Genomic DNA, 16,134 nt, shown 5'->3' with positions numbered 1-16,134 from the left:
GCATATTGTCCTCCTGAGCTCATTCTGAGGAACCGTCAGTTTCTTGGTTAGAGAAAGTGGAGAGAGAAATGAATAGATCGAAATGAAGATTTCATACATCTGCTTGCTCATGTTGCTGGCCATCCATGCAAGGATCCTTCCTTTGTGTTCTCGCATCAGGGCCTGCTTCATTAATTCAAACTTTTGTAAGTTTGAGAAGGATGTAAAACTACCCCTTCTGTGCATATTAGCCCATCTTAATGTGTGAGTTTGTGCTGCTGAGCAGTTCTGGAGAAAGCTCTGTGCAAAATCTGTTCTTTATAGACTAGCTTCTCCCTTGCAGCCTGCCTTCTGTTCTGGCTGTGGAAAGGAACAGTAACATTCTTAGCACTCTAGTGAGGAAAATCCTTCTGTAGACACAAACCTCTCTGCCCTGTGGGTGGCTTTGTTTGATGCTGTCACTTAAGTGGTAGTTGAGATTGCAGTGGGGTGGAAATCATCTCTCCTTTCTTGTCTCCCACAAGATACTCTGCACTCTTTCAAATACTTGTTTTTAGAAAACCAACCTGTTGTTTCTTCCTTCATTCTGTATTCCTACCTGACCTGATGTATGAAACCTGCATGACAGCATGCTCCCTGTTTCAAGGATTCTGAACTCCACAGAAATCCTGATCTTTTCCTGCATGAGTTGCTGTTTCTGCTAACTTTGGTGCTGTTTACCTAGTTAAACCCTTGTGATGTCTTTATAAAACCGGATGCTTTAAGTGTTCCTTTTTTGTTTTGCTAATTGGTTTCATCACCTTCCTCTTCTGCTGTACTGTGTTCAAGTTGTACTTCCAATCCTCAACTTCAAATTCCTAACGAACTTCTGTTTTCCTCTTCCTTTCAGGGCTCTTGTAGATTCTTTTCAGCCATTATTCCCCTGGAGTTCTTTTATCTTACTGAAAACAAGCAGCTCTTGATTTGAGGGGAAGTGAGGTAAAATAAATTGTTCTAGTGCACTAGGGCTGGAGCCAAACTAGTGAGAATACAAGCCAAACAATTTGGCATGTCTGAAGAGGTGGAATGCCCTAGGCAGAGAGCAGGAGAGGTACTGGCACTTCCCTCTTCTCACAGGGGAATTTCTGTTCTGCTGGTGGCAATTCTGCTGCAGGCATAGTCTCTCCTGTCCATAATGCACTTCTTCTTTCTTGTGATGCCTCAGCTCTGAGCGTGATCCTACAAACATCCTTGAGAGAATGGGAACAGCTAGATGTTGAAATGGAAATCTTTAGTAAGTAGAATGAACCTCTGGGGGCTGTAAAATGTAAACTGATAGATAATGTCTATCCCATAGTCTGATTTTAGATAGTGGCTGAGAACAGATGCTTGTTTAAACATGAGACAGTGAAATACTGCTATGCCCTGCTGACCATACCCAGTGCAAGACTTTCTGAGCTAGTCTCTTTGGGGAGTAGGCAGTACTGCTTAACAGCTCCTGAAGGACTTTTCATTCATAGATCTGGTAGGTCTTTGAATCCATGTAAGCTTTCACAGTCAACTGCAGTGGCCCCAAAGACTGTTGGCACTTGGAGTGAAGCTTGAAGCTTGCTTTTTTGTTGTTGTTTTTAATTGAACTTGGCAGTGTTAGGACTTTATTTTTTTGTTATGTAACAAGCCTCTATCCTTGATTTTCTAACTCTTTTAACAGTCAGTATTCTAAAGTCATGTGGTTTGTTGCCCTCCTTAACCATCACTTTGCTCATGCTCTCTTACAGTCTTTTAAATTATTTTTCTTGTGGAGGCCTTGGATTGTTCCTGCCATCAGTCTTCACTCTGACTTTAGCTTGTCTTTGTCTATCTGGATTAGTTTCCATTTAATAGCTTCACCCTCAAATTAACATATTCTTTGTATTCATTTACTCGTTTTCACAGAAACATTTTAAAAACAAACTCTCTTAACTTTTTCTTCTTTCTTATTTTAGCATGTGGTTTGTTTGCATTAATTTTTCATTCTATAGACACTTACTTGCTTAATAAAACATGTTTATTTCCACTTTCTTGAGGAGCAAACACAAGTACTGAACTGACAGGTACAGGTATAAAATGAGGTATGGGTTGGACTTGTAAGTGCTTCACTGCCACTTTCATTAGAACAAAAAGAAAACTGTTTTTAGCTACCAAGACTGAAAATTCTGAAAGATTATTTCCTGCAGCTGCTGTAATATTCAGACTATGGCCAAAAGCAGAAACGACCTGTCAACATTTCAGTTTTTAATTTCAATTTCTTAATTTGTAGGAAGCTGTAGTAGTACTGAGGTACAGCTTTCCAATACTGCCTGTACATAGTTCACTGGAAATCATAGTGCAACACAGTAACATCCTTCATAATAGCTTTGGAGCAAACTGAAATGCAGGAGGTTTCCCTGAACACCAGGAGCACCTTTGCATGGTGAGGGTGTTGGTGCACTGGCATAGGCTGCCAAATAAATTGTGGGGTCTCCTCCTTGGAGATCTCTAAAAGGTCCTAGGCAATCTGCTGTGGTTGACCCTACTTGAGGACTCAGAGGACCCTGCCAACTTCAGCCATTCTATGGTTCTGTGTTTATTATTATTTTCCACAAGCCTAACATTGTGATGAAATATTAACTTGGATGGACATTAATCTGGGGGGTTGCTTTACCATTCATAAAGATTTTACTGTACTCTGCTGGGAATGATGCAATGGAGAGTTCATAGAATCGTGGTATGGCTTGGATGGGAAGGAGTCTTAAAGCTCATCCACTTCCACTCATTCATCCATTTCCACTCATTAAATCAGGCTACTCAGGGCCTCAGGGCCTTGAGTACCTCCAGGGGTGTCTCTCTTCATGAGCTTTCCACTTAACATAGAGGGCAGCTCATCTGCCCCTTCTGTCCTGTCTGTCTCTTCTAAAAAGGTTGTACTGTGTTACTCTAGTTTTTAGATTCATCCCACCACATTTCTGTGATAGCAATTAGGTCATAGTTTTCTAATTGCACCGCAGTTTCCATCTTCCCCTGCTTGTTTCCCATCACTTAACAATGGAAGGAAAGAGCAATAGGGATTAATTATGTCAGAGAGCTTTAGAAATATTATTTACTTTCCAAACTCAAGGTGTATGGTCATTACTTCACATGAAAAATGGTGATAGGAGGGGGGCCTGTTTCAGTTAATACTTTTTTATTAAAATAATCAGAAGTAACATTAATGTGACTGTCAATTTGAGGAAGTGTGTTCAGGGCCAGGGTACATACGTTTTAAGTCTACTGTATGTTGAGGCAAATCTGTTTCACATGCATGGAAATCCTGAAGTAATTCTGGAAAAAAGTTTTGAGAAAGACAACATAAGAAAGAAATCAGTGGGGAGATATCTCTAGTGGTAAGTGTAGTCATGCAAAACTGTAAAGGGAATAGCTTTATGTCTGTAGTGAGAAAGTTAATCCAAAGTAGGGCTATCTGTAATGGAATCTTTTGCAATGATGATTTGGGGTGACAAATTAAATCATATGTAGTGCTTTTGACTTCGATTTAGGCTTAAGTTTAGACTAGTGTTCTTTTGTGTTGCTTCTATAATGAGTATAGCTGATCTTGAAAAGGGAAAGAAGCTTTCAGGATCTTGGTCTTTGGTAACTGTACAAGGAGTTTAAGAAGGAAGTTACTGAAAAATGCAAGTGTAAAAAGTAGTTAATTACTATTTTATTACCTTAAAATTGAGTAGACAATGCAGTTTTCTCTGAGAAAAAAAAGGTATGCTACACAGAGTATGCAAACCTCTTGGGGAAATGCTGTAAGCATTTAAAAGAGTTTGCTTTGAGCTCTCAGCCATGAAGTTGGGCTGAGATAGTGTCTGTGGATGTCAGTCTGACACTGCTGCTTTTCTGAGGTAGCTGTCATCTGTAAAAGACCTGGCTCAACTGGATGTGAGCAGGACTTCTCAGCTGCCTCATTTGCATTGTTGTATGTTGATAAAGCCAGATACTGGGAGGGATGCAACCACAGTGGGGATGACTGTGGATCAAGTATGGGAGAGACCTGCAACACTGGCTCCTCCTGGCAACATAAGTCAGAGCCTCCTGCCCACCTTCTACCATGCAGAAAACACACAGCTTGTTGTTGGTTACAGCAAGAAATGATTTTCATTGCACATTCCCAACAGAGAGGAGACAGAGTTGTTTCTGGAATAGCTAAGGCAAACCCTTGCAGCCACCTACTGTAATCCACCCTACCTGGTTTGTCCAGTGATTAAAAAGCCATCATTGACATCGCCAAGCTTCCTGAACTCCAAAACATACTTGTCTTGTGGCTCAGGTGGTGATACTGACATGCAATCTCGCTTTTTCAACCATGCCTCTATTTAAAAGAGGCTTCCCCATCTGAAATGTGGGAAAAGGTGTGATGTCATGGAAGCATGGAGACTGCATATCTCAATGGGATTAAAAAAATGAGTAGGCAGAATACTTGGATGAGTTTTTACAACTAAGTCAGTGTGACCTGTGATCAGAGCATTCTGCTGGAAAATTCTCTTTCAAGCCATATTTCCTGTTGGCCCAGAAAACCACATCATTGCTGTTTGCTTAAGGATTATGTGCTCTCTTGTACATTCTCTATTTTAAAATAAAAACTAAAAGCATGGTTATAGTATTTCTGTATGAAGTGCCTTATGCTGACTCTCACTTACACTACAGGATTACTGTACTTTAAAAACAAAACAAATACAGCAGCTCCGTCTTGAGCTGATCATATCTCTGATAAATGCTGAAAGCGTTTTTCAGAAAGTTGTGACAGACTTAGTCTGATGTTGGACAGAGATGTGTCTCTAGAATACAGACTACAGAGACCTGAAGTGCTGTGTCCTTCAGTGTGGTGGGTGTCAGGTTGGAAGCTGCCAAAAGCCGTACCTGAAAATCAGCAGAGTAGAACAAAGCCCTTGTATTTTGTTGAGGATTTGAACTTCATTTTTATATCTGCATTAATTGTTTAGACTAACTGTGCAAGTAAAAAAAAAACCAAAACATTTGAATGTAAAGGGCAGATTTTGGTTTTGTTCCATATCTTGTGGAAATGATTTGGCTTTTAGAACTTGTCAGGTGGTAGTTGTTAGTGATAGATGGAGCAGGATTTAATATGGTTACGTCCTTATTTCATTGAGCACCAGAAGAAAATACCAGGACTGGCTTCTCTTAACAACACTGCTCAGCTGTTGGTACCTAAGGAGGCAGAAGGAGAAGGTGCAGAGAGTTAGAAGATGCAGTTACTACACAATCAGCTTTCCAAGTCTAGTCACACTGCAGTTGTTCTGACTTTGCTCTCCAAGCAATCTGTAGCACCGCTGCTCTTCCAGACAGTTCTTATTGTGTGAAAAGACAAGGCAGACAGGTACTGTATGCAAAAACTTTCTGTCTAATGCTCAGTTTCCTTACTGTGACTGCACTTGAGAAAGTGGGAAAAAGACTTAGATTTCTGAGGTAGACCACTTTGTTATCTTCTTTGGCTTCAGTTCATGATAAATATTGAATGGGAGTGTCATGAACAGAGAGCAGGCTGCAGCCAGAAAACTAATGTTTTTCTACAGTCAGTTTTCTCAGTCCTTGAGTGTTTGTTGGTACAAAGAATGTATAAAATTTAAGAAGAAAAAAAGCTTCTAATTCGTAGAAGAGTCCAATATTATAAAGTAACTGGTGTTCTCTCTGTGATGCAACAGTTGCACTTGTATTTACAAAAAGCATCTGCAACATAAGTCTTAATAAAATGTTTGCACTGAAATGTTTATTTTGTTTGGAATTGTTTAGCCAGCACCAAAAGCAGTCGGAAGGTGAGCAGATGGTTTTCTCAACATGTAGGTGTTTTGGCTTTGAACACTATCTCAGGACGCCTGTGGAAACCCACTGTAGTCACATTGCTGTGTGAGCTGTAATGGTAACATGGGGTACAGGTCTTACTGCAGAGCAGTGTCATGGTCCTAACTGCTGCCCGGAGAGCAGTCAGCATTACAGTTGAACTACTACCATCATCCTGCCCTGTAATGCCATGCCTAGCGTTAAAATCAGGTACCTGCACTTCACTGGGCACTAGGCAAATACCTGCTGTGCTGGAAAAGAGAGCTCCTTCAGCTGCTCTGTGCATGTTAGCAAGGGACTTCTCTGTCAGCACAGATTGTAGCTTGTGTGACAAGAGTATCTGGATCCAGAAGAGGACATCACTCTATGCTCCACTAAATGTGCTGGGGAGGTGCAGAGTCTGCCTGATGCTGCATGCTTCGAATTAGCATTGTAGGTGAATGTTTCAAAATGGATCTGGCAAAACCAGTGTTGACGAGTTACCGTATCAAACTTGTCACAAAGGCAGGTAATTGCTAGGTGGAGTTGTGAAGCTTGTGTTTTGCAGGAGGTCAGATTAGATCACCACAGTTTCTGCTGGCTTTAAATTCTGTGACTCTAATGTAACCAGTTGTTCCATGCAATCACTGTCCATACTTGTTTATCACTGGCACACCCATATCAGCTTGCATCCTTATGTGGCTGACAGTGTAATAGAGATGCCTGTTTTCCCAGGCATGAACAGAAGTGTATTAAGTTTTCTAACACACATTCAACTAGGTATCTTTCTGTAAATAATGTGCCTGATTCTGTGTAACTACTCAAAATTGTTTGTATTTTATTGGAACATGTCAATGTCACTCCATTTGTTAGTATTAGGTGTTAAGAAAGGAAAACATTTCTCATTTTTTTCTTAAATATTTTGTCTCTTACCAGCAATTTAAGTTTCTGAAGTTTCTGATCAATTCACAGAAGTATCTCAGTTCTGTTTATGTGTTTCGTGGAAGAATGAACAATTGCAAAGAAAAATGCTTGCAATTTCAGAACGGATCGAAGAATCATAGAATCACCAAAGTTGGAAAAGAACCTCTATCACCAACATTTCCCACTAAACCGTGTTCCTGAGTACAACATCTAAATGTTCCTTGAACACCTCCAGGGATGGTGACTCCATTAGGTCAGGCACTGGAATGGCTGCCCAGGGAGGTGGTGGAGTTGCCATCCCTGGCAGTGTTCAAGAGGCGTCTGGATGAGGAGCTATGAGAGATGGTTTAGTGGTTTGTTGTGACTACGGTAATGGGAGGACGGTTGGACTAGATGATCGTGTAGGTCCTTTCCAACCTTGTGAGTCTATGATTCTATGATTCCACCACCTCCCTGGGGAGTCTGCTCCAGCACCTGACCCCTCTCTTGGAGAAGAGTTATTTCCTAACATCCAATCTGAGTCTCCTCTGGCACAACTTGTGGCCATTCCCTTTAGCCCTGTCACTACACGGTAGAACAGTCCAACCCCCACGTCACCAAGGAAGTTGTAGAGAGCAATAAGGTCACCCATGAGCCTCCTCCAGACTAAATCCCAGCTCCCTCAGCTTCTCCTCATAAGACTTGTGTTCCAGACCCCTCACCACCTTTGCTGACTTCTTTGAGCACACTTCAGGGACTCAGTGTCTTTCTTGTAGTGAGGGGCCCAAAACTGGACGCAGTACTCAAGGTGTGGCTTCATCAATACTGAGTACAGAGGGGTGATTGCTTCCCTGCTCCTGCTGACAACACTATTTCTGATACAAACCAGGATGTCATCAGCTTTCTTAGCCATCTGGGCACACTGCTGGCTCATCTTCACCTGAGCATCAACAAATACTCACGGGTCTGTTTTCTGCATCCACCAGATAGGTCACTCAATTATAGAAGGAGATCAGACTGGTCAAGCAGGACCTGCCTTTCATGAACCCACGTCAGCTGGGCCTGATGCCCTGGCTGTCCCACACACGCCATATGATCTCCTTCATAACTGCTTCATAATTTTTACCTGGCACCAAGGTCAATCTGACAGGCCTGTAGGTGCCCGGATCCTCCTTGTGACCCTTCTTGTACATGGGAGTCACACTGGCAAGCCTCCACTTATCCACAAGCTCTCTGATTGACCAGGGAGATTGGCAGATGATGGAAAGCAGCTGGGCTGTCACCTCTGCCAGCTCCCTTTTGATCCATTGAGTGGATCCTTTTTGATCCATTGAGTGGATCCTATTTGTCCCTATGGATTTGTGAAGTACTTGGTCTCTAATCGTTTCCAACTGAATTGTGAAGAGTTTATTCTGCTCCCCATCTGAGACTTCTAGGTCAGGTAGAGCACCCTGAGGATAACTGATCTGACTTTAAAGACTTTAAAGAAGGCGCTGAGATCCTTAGCCTTTTCCTTGTCCTCATTGGCCACATTCCTCCTTGCCTCATCCAGTAAAGGATAAAAATTCTCCTTACCTCTCCTCTTGCTGTTAATATATTTGTAAAAACATGGGGTTGTGTTTTTTTGTTCTTTTTGCCTTTCTAATTTTCTCCTAACAACTTGCTTTCAACTTGCCTTCCCCCATCACATAGAAGCAGTTTAAGTATTTATGAATGAGCAGGGGTTGAGACTGGAGCATACAGTATTTGCTTCCATTTAAAACTTGAACTTGGCATGAATGTTTGACATCCATTTTTATGTAGCAGAGACTCTTTTCATGGAGATAAGATGTTGATGCCAAAGCAGTCATGTGAGCATTACAAGTAGGCAGAGTCACCTTCCTGACGTTCCTCTCAGCTCCTTCAGAAGAAGAAATAGAAAACGAAAATGTCTGCAAGTCAAATTTGTCATGCATATTTGACTGACAGGCACAAAGCTGAGGTAACGCAGAAACTAAAACAAAACAGATTAGTCAACCTGAAGTAAAATGTTGCTGCTTTTTGTATTGTGTTGGCAGTGTTCAAACAAATGTTTAGTCTGTCTCCATCTTTGGTCATTCACAGCGCAGGGCAGGATTGGCCAAAAGATCAAGTGCACTTAATCAGATGTGTTTGGAATCCTTAAGAATAATATATTTTTGCTGTTGAGATGTGTTTAAGCAGCTCTGCACCTGTTCTGGTAAATCCTCAGCTCTCCCTTTGTCTTTACAACTGCTGCTTACAGGCATGAATTCACCCATGCCTGCAGTTGTAAGCCAAATCTGAAGGCCTGAGTTTAACTTTGTTTGCAAGAGAGTTAGTGAGAAAAAGATAAAAGACTAGGTTTCAGGCAAAGTTTGTATGCAAGAAGTATGTAGAGGCTGCTAATTAAATGTAGGCTTATAAAAGTACAAAATAAGACATTATTATTGAAAAGGTTTGTTTGTTTTTTAAGCCTACGTGAGCATGGGTTATTTTTTAGTTCTGCAGATGGAATCTGTGTCTGGTTAGTTTCACTGCAGAACTGTATGCTGTACTTGTGAGATGTAGTGCTCTCCACTCCTTAAGTTCTTTGCTTCCTGGAAATGGTTGTTTTTCCAGGCACAGTGCTTTGTGAGGAATGGATGAGGAGGCATGATTTTCAAAGCGGGACAGGATTGGAATGCGTGTCAGAGCTTTGCCCACATTGTAACTGTTTGAGTCAGCACCACTCTAAGCTCTCGGCCTTCTACCTAAATTTATCTGTCAGTTAGGATACTTATTTTCATTCAGAGCAATTCAAATAGATTCACAAAAACAAGTGATGTTAGTATGGATAGGGTGATTGTCATGTAATATCGATTAGTATGCAAGTAACTCTGTTGTAGATTTACCTCCTTTCTTTCCTGGGTCTGGGATAAGATGACAAGTCTTTGACTCCTTCAGCCAAACAAATACTTCATTTGAGATAGTACATAAATTGTACTCAACAAAGCTCATTAGAAAGATGCTAAGATGGCTTCTTTCTAATGGAAAATATGTACAAATACCATACTCACTGTTATCTTTGATACGTTCCAAACATTTTTAACCGTCTTTCCGACAGATGGTGTGCATAGCTCTTCTCTGGAATCAGTCATGCCCATTAAAAGTGAGAACATAAATAGGTCAGATGAAGTTCCTAAGTGTTGTTATGAATGGGAGCAGTGGTTTCACTGCAGCTTTGGAAGCACTGGGTATAACGTACAAGACCACACTTTTTTGATTGCTGTGTGAAGAATGTGTTGCAACTTATCCAGAGGAAAGATTGTGTATGAAGACATTACTTGTGTTGTATTTTTCCCTGACTCTTCTCACCATTTTTGTTTATATGGTTTATATCTTGTCGTTTGACTGTGTACCCAGCAGAGTGCACTTGCAGCTTGTTAGGCCAACTGTGTTCTGGGCTGCATTAAAAAAGGGGTGGCTAGCAGGGAGAGGGAGGTGATTGTCCCCCTCTACTCAGCTCTGGTGAGGATCCATCTGGAGCACTGCATCCAGGCCTGTGGCCAGCACAAGAAAGACATGGAGCTCCTGGAATGGGTCCAGAGGAGGGCCACTGAGATGATCAGAGGGCTGGAGCTCCTCTTGTGTGAGGAAAGGTTGAGGGAACTGGGCTTGTTCAGCTTGGAGAAGAGAAGGCTCTGTGGTGACATCATTGTGGCCTTCCAATACTTGAAAGGAGCATACAAATAGGAGGGGCGATGACTGTTTATGAGGGTGGATAGTGATAGGACAAGGGAAATGGTTTTACACTGAGACAGAGGAGTTTGGGTTAGATATTAGGAGGAAGTTTTTCACACAGAGGGTGGTGACACTGGAACAGGTTGCCCAAGGAGGTTGTGGATGCCCCATTCCTGGAGGCATTCAAGGCCAGGCTGGATGTGGCTCTGGGCAGCCTGGTCTGGTGGCTGGCAACCCTGCACATAGCGGGGGGTTGAAGCCAGATGTTCATTGTACTCCTTTTCAACCCAGGCTGTTCTGTGATTCTATGATTCTATTGATTTATTTCTCTGCAACAAAAATACAGATTTGAAAAGTATTGATTTTTAACAGTCTCTTTAGAATTCCTTTCTGCTTTTGGGAAAACAGAAAGACTTAAAGGCTAAAAGTAAAAAAAAAAAAAAAAAAAAAAAAAAAAAAATCTTCCATTGAGTTTGTTTTTGAAATTACAGTTTCTGGAAGGTATTCTACTTGTTATCTGTAAACAGATATATTTTGGCCAAGTGGGGAGCTGGTTGTAGATATTTAGAGCTTTTAGGGTTATCATTACTGGTTAGCAGGCCCTGTCCATGTCTTGTATCAAATATTTTCCAACTGAGAGTGCCTCACAGGCTGGCCTACCATAGCTCCCACACTTGTCTGACCATTCACTTTTAATGTGATGTTGTATTATACATGTGACTCTTTTTTTACCATTCTTCTTCACAAGTTCTGTCTGATGAAAAAGGAACTGATTCTTCTGATGACATAGTCTGCTGCCAGAAGCACACATCTCTGGTCAGATTCTTTTAAAGCAGTTTTATGAAAGTGTTTTGGTGACGTGAGGCCAACGTGCTGATCAGAACCTCAAATCTTTGAGGATACATTTAAATATGAGGGTATCAGAGTTTTCACTTGAGTAACTAGGAGACAATTTAAGCAATTTCATTTAGCTGTTTTCAGTTGCTCTGTTTATTGTTCATTTTTAGCATAAAAGGCAAGATTACAAGAGGCTTTTGAGCATGTAAGTGTCTGAAGTAAATAACTCCTGTTAAATTGCATATCATTGAAACCACTTTTTAAAAGATCACAGTTTTATGGTGAGCGTAGAGCAGCTCCCTGGGGTTACAGATGCATGCCATTATCCATTACAAGGAATGGAATCGAAAGCACAGTTTCACATGAAGCACAAATGCACAGCTTGATAGTGGTATGGCAGTCGGGGCAGAGGCATAATTTGAAACAGCTATGGAACAGAATGGCTACAGCAAAATTACTATAAGTTGGCTGGAGAAACCTGTGCCCTCAGTACTGGCTTAGTAGATCAGCAGAAGCACTACATGAATAGTGTTGTATTTATTATAAATAATCATAATAATAATCACTTAATGACAAAAGCTTATAATTGCCTAGGAGGAAAAAAGAACAAAACTGGACTGACTCCCCGGTCTCCAGGCAGCAGAGGGTTAGAAGATCCAGAAGCAATCTGCACTAGAAAACTCCATGTCACTCACGATAAATAACAGACATTATTTATAGGAAAGCTTTTTAAAATATGCTTCTAGTCCTTAAGTAATGAAATTCAATTTAGTTTTCTTTATACTGTTCAATCAAATTTCCAGTTCACTTGCTTATAAATGGAACTCGTATCTATTCAGAAGTATTCATATATCCCAGCATTTAACTCCATAGTCATAAGTGCATGTATTTAGGGAATGTAGTTATGAGTAAAGTAGCTCAAAACTGAATTTTATCATTCATATGCAAACCAAGCTTGTGATCAAATTTATCTTCTAACTAAGTATTGTCAATTAATCCAAGTTTTTCTGTGAGGATTTGTACAAGAGATGAACATTCTCTTGGCAATGATTGGCTCTTTTTGAGTGGCTTCCTTCCATAAGAAAGCACTTAGTAATGAAAGAAACAAAAATATTACTACGACAAGTAGTTACTTGCAATTGTAGAAAGTCTTGCATGCAGAAATGACAAACAGTACGTACGTTTTCATACAGGAAGTATCGAGTGCAGATAGGAACATGACTATCAGCACTGCAACATCCTGAGTATGTCTGTGTTGTTGGGATCTTGAGCCCAGAGTTTTACATGGACTGGATTCTAGAGTGGTTGCTTCTCTAAGCCAAGTACTGATGATGAATTGTGTTCACTGTATTCATCATCTGCTGAGATGTGGTATCAACATACATCTTGTGTATGTCCTGTGTTTATGGGTTTTTTTTGTGTTCTTTGTTTCAATGATTATGACAACTTAGTTGCACTTTCTTTAAGAAATCAAAATACAGAACAAAAGACGATGTGTTCTTGTGTGGTTTTGCTCTCTTAGTGTGTGTTTGGTGGCCCCTGAACTACAGAATAATGTCCTTGAATTTGCAATATTACATAATGTAGCTTTATTTTATGAAAGCGGTGTACTAGGGGAAGTGATTTAATGGGGAAATACTAGTGGTAGCTGGATGGTTGGACTGGATGATCTTGGAGGTCTTTTCCAACATTGGTGATTCTATGATTGTATGATTAAAAAGTATGGCAAAAATAGTTGGATATACTTCTTCTTAGATTGAACTGATGGTTTCCCTTTCTTCTATGCTCCTAACCGGTGACTCATTACATCAAGCAGTAGAGTATTTTGTCCTCTGCTGTTGTATGCACATGTTTATTATTGTGGGTTGCTACTTGGAAATTTACTACAAATGTGAGTACCTGAAAATAAATCTTTTGCCAGGGTGGAAATGTGATATGTATGGCAAATGCTTTCTGGTCTCCCGAGCAGGTTCATAAAGTACCACTGAGACATAAAGTAATCTGTGGTTTGGGTTGCCGTGAAAGCTCTTATTGATACGAGATATGTCTCGATGGAGATGTCTTGCTGTCACATGTTCACCATGCGCTGGCTGAAAGCAGGGAGGCTGCCCCAGCAGTGCTGGAGGGACGGAAGGCTGAAGCTCAGACCTTTTCTGTGCTGCAGTCACCAAGGGGTAAAGGGTGCCTAAAATGCTTCATTAATTCGGGCTGATTAAAAACTGCCGTTTGTTAGACATGAGATGTTCCGATCCGTGCTCATGAGACGACAAAGCAGTGTGTTAAGGTAAGGGCACTGCTGTCCAGAAGCAGATATTGGAAGCTTTTTTCATTGTGTATGTGGTGGGGTTTCTAAGCTCATATCGCTGCTGTGCTACTGGAAAGAAACCTCCTCTGTAACACGGCATTGTCCAAGAAACAGCTGGAATGCAGAAATGCCTTTGAACTCAGGATGGATTTGTTTTTGCTTCCCAGGCAGTCAGCATCAGTGCTTTCAAACAAAAGGGAGGAGGCTGATTAACAGGAGGTTTCCTGTTCATGTGGGTAAGAAGCTTTCATAAAGAAAAAAGGAAAACAGAAATTCTCACAAACAAGCAGCGTTCAGCTGAATCTTCTGTACAAATTGTGAATGAAACAGAAATAAGCGTCTGCAGAGGGCTGGGCCGGAGGCACTGAGCTGTTTGGCGGAGGAGAGGGATAGCCCAAAATGCAGAGCTGCGTGAAGTGCCCCCTGGCACTGGATGTTCGTGCAGCGAGGCACTCGGCGAGGGCTGTGCTCAGGGTGACCGCGCTGCCCCAGCTCTGCAGCTCACCGGCACGGGACAAGAAGGGACTTCGCTGCGGCCCGGGAAGGTGGCACTGAGTCACGGCTTGCTGGGAGGACGAGTTGCCGGACTGGCCACTCCTCCCGTGCACCGCGCTCGGATCTCACCCCTTCCTCCCCTGTGCATGCACTCGTACGTGTACGATCACAAACAAGAAGGGCTTTTCAGAGGAAGCACACAGCTCCCAAACGGCTGAGAGCCGCGGCGGGGTTTGTTTGGAAGGAGAGGAGGGAGCGCGTTGTGCACAGCCCGCAGCGCAGTGCTCCGGCTGCAGGGCCGGCGGATGGCCGCCTGCCTCCTTCGGGGCTCCAGCCATTCAGCCGCCCGTGCTATGTAGGGGACAGGGGAGAGCCAGCAGTCAGAGACAGCGCGCCGGATACAAAACAAACTCTGTGTACTAGGTGAGTTTACTGATTCCCCTGCCCCCTTCCCCACCCCTAAAATTAGCGTGCAGCCATCGCTATTTCCTGTGGCGGATCCCGCGCCACGAGGCCGAAGACCGAGGCACCTTCTTCCCGTTCCCGTGCCGAGTCCCGGCGTTCGGGGCTGCCGTGCGGTGCGGTGAGATGCGGTGAGATGCGGTGCGGGAGCCCAGCCCTCCCCTGCCGCCCGCTGCTGCTGTTCCTTGTCTTTGTGGTGGGACGGGTGTCAGGGGAGGCCTCGGGCAGGTGCCGGCCCTCGTTGTCGAGATGTACCTTTATTAATCCAAGTTTTAACGTGAGATTGCCAGAGTTTTGGAAATACATGTTCCCACTCGACCTAGTCAGCCTCCGTGTGATGTTAACCTGTTAACCTAATCAACTTAACGCATGATTCTGGTCTCTTCCTGCACTGTTGGTATGTCTCTGTGAAGGTGGAAGTGCTTAAACTAGAGCAGCAAACAGCCTGGAGTATGTCAGGAGTGGGTCGCCTACTCTTTGTCTGCGTTCCCTACTGGGTTGGAAGTTTGTGCTTCACAGGTCAGCGTGGGTTACACTGAGAGAGAGCAAGTGTCAGCACTGCTGGCAGCACTAGGTGGTCACTGTGTGGCCTGGGTGTAAAGGTGTCGGAGGTGAGACTCTGGAAATGGGAACTCCAGCAAAATAATGTAAGGAGATCCCACGATGCATATAGGGATGAGATGTGTACATGGAAGAGCCAATCATTGAAGCCTTGAAAATGAGAGAATTTTGGCTTACTGAGAAGGTTAAATCAGTGAAGGATCTGTAGTGTGTACAGGGAAGCTTTGTACTGTTAAAAAAACAGCGAATAAACCTCTCATAATGGAAAATCAATTCCTTCCTTTGATCTGGAGACTTTCCTGTGGCTTTGAATCACCTCCATCCCAATATCTGATAAAAGAGAAACAAGGAACAGGCTTTTTTTTTTTTTTTTTTTTTCCCCCACAACACATTCAGAAACTTTTTACTGTGTTTATATAGTGGAAGTAAATGCAGCATTTTGAATTCCTTGACCAAAAATGACAATTGCTTAACCAGGTCTGTTTGTACCTCGTCACAGTACTGTTTGCACTGACAGCGTTTTGAAATGGCTTAGTTTTACCCGAATATAAGAAGTTTCTACCATTATATTTTGATCAGCGTTATGCTTGTATTGCCAGATTGAGGCACAGCAGAGCTCGGTTGCAGGAATACACCTATTTGCAGTTGTCAATTCTAATTCTCATCACTCCATTTATTGTAACACCAGGTTTGAGTTGCTTGTAAATCATGTCTTGATGCGAACCTAACTGGCAGTGCAGAATAGCTTAAGACACGTGAGGAGCAAGAAACTACTAAATTAAATAGTCATTAGCTTTTAGATGACAGATCTGAGTATGCCTTATTTGGGTAAACTTAATTTCTTCCAGTTCTTACCTAGAGCTTGAACCTCTGGGATCACACTGCATAGGTGGTTTCTCTATATGGCAGGGCCTGTAGAATAGGGGTCTTTTGCAACAGATTATAAAGGCTTCTGATGAACATAATGATTATTTGTTTTCAATAAGCATTTCCTTTTAATCTCTATCAGGGTATAAAAACTATTGTTACAACATTAACCTGGTTCCACATTTTAG

The 16,134-nt window shown here is 42.2% G+C and overlaps 1 protein-coding gene across 7 annotated transcripts in view; it reads left to right on the top strand.

The window, feature by feature from the left end:
* MCC (MCC regulator of Wnt signaling pathway) overlaps nucleotides 1-16,134 on the top strand; it is a 165,568-nt gene that overhangs the window by 64,707 nt on the left and 84,727 nt on the right. The window contains exon 1 of one of the 7 annotated variants that reach the window (XM_085528362.1): nucleotides 13,820-14,479. The exons of the other annotated variants lie outside the window; for them this stretch is intronic. The gene's annotated coding sequence lies outside the window, so the exon portion shown is untranslated. Of the gene's footprint in view, nucleotides 1-13,819; nucleotides 14,480-16,134 lie in introns of those variants that run through there. 7 annotated transcript variants of the gene reach the window in all.

The sequence above is a fragment of the Coturnix japonica genome, chromosome Z (genome assembly GCF_054131305.1).
Source record: "Coturnix japonica strain WE chromosome Z, WE-NBRP24, whole genome shotgun sequence".
In the NCBI taxonomy this organism is placed as follows: Eukaryota; Metazoa; Chordata; class Aves; order Galliformes; family Phasianidae; genus Coturnix; species Coturnix japonica.
The sequence above is the reverse complement of the archived record's forward strand: the minus strand, read 5'-3'. Positions and strand labels throughout refer to the sequence as shown.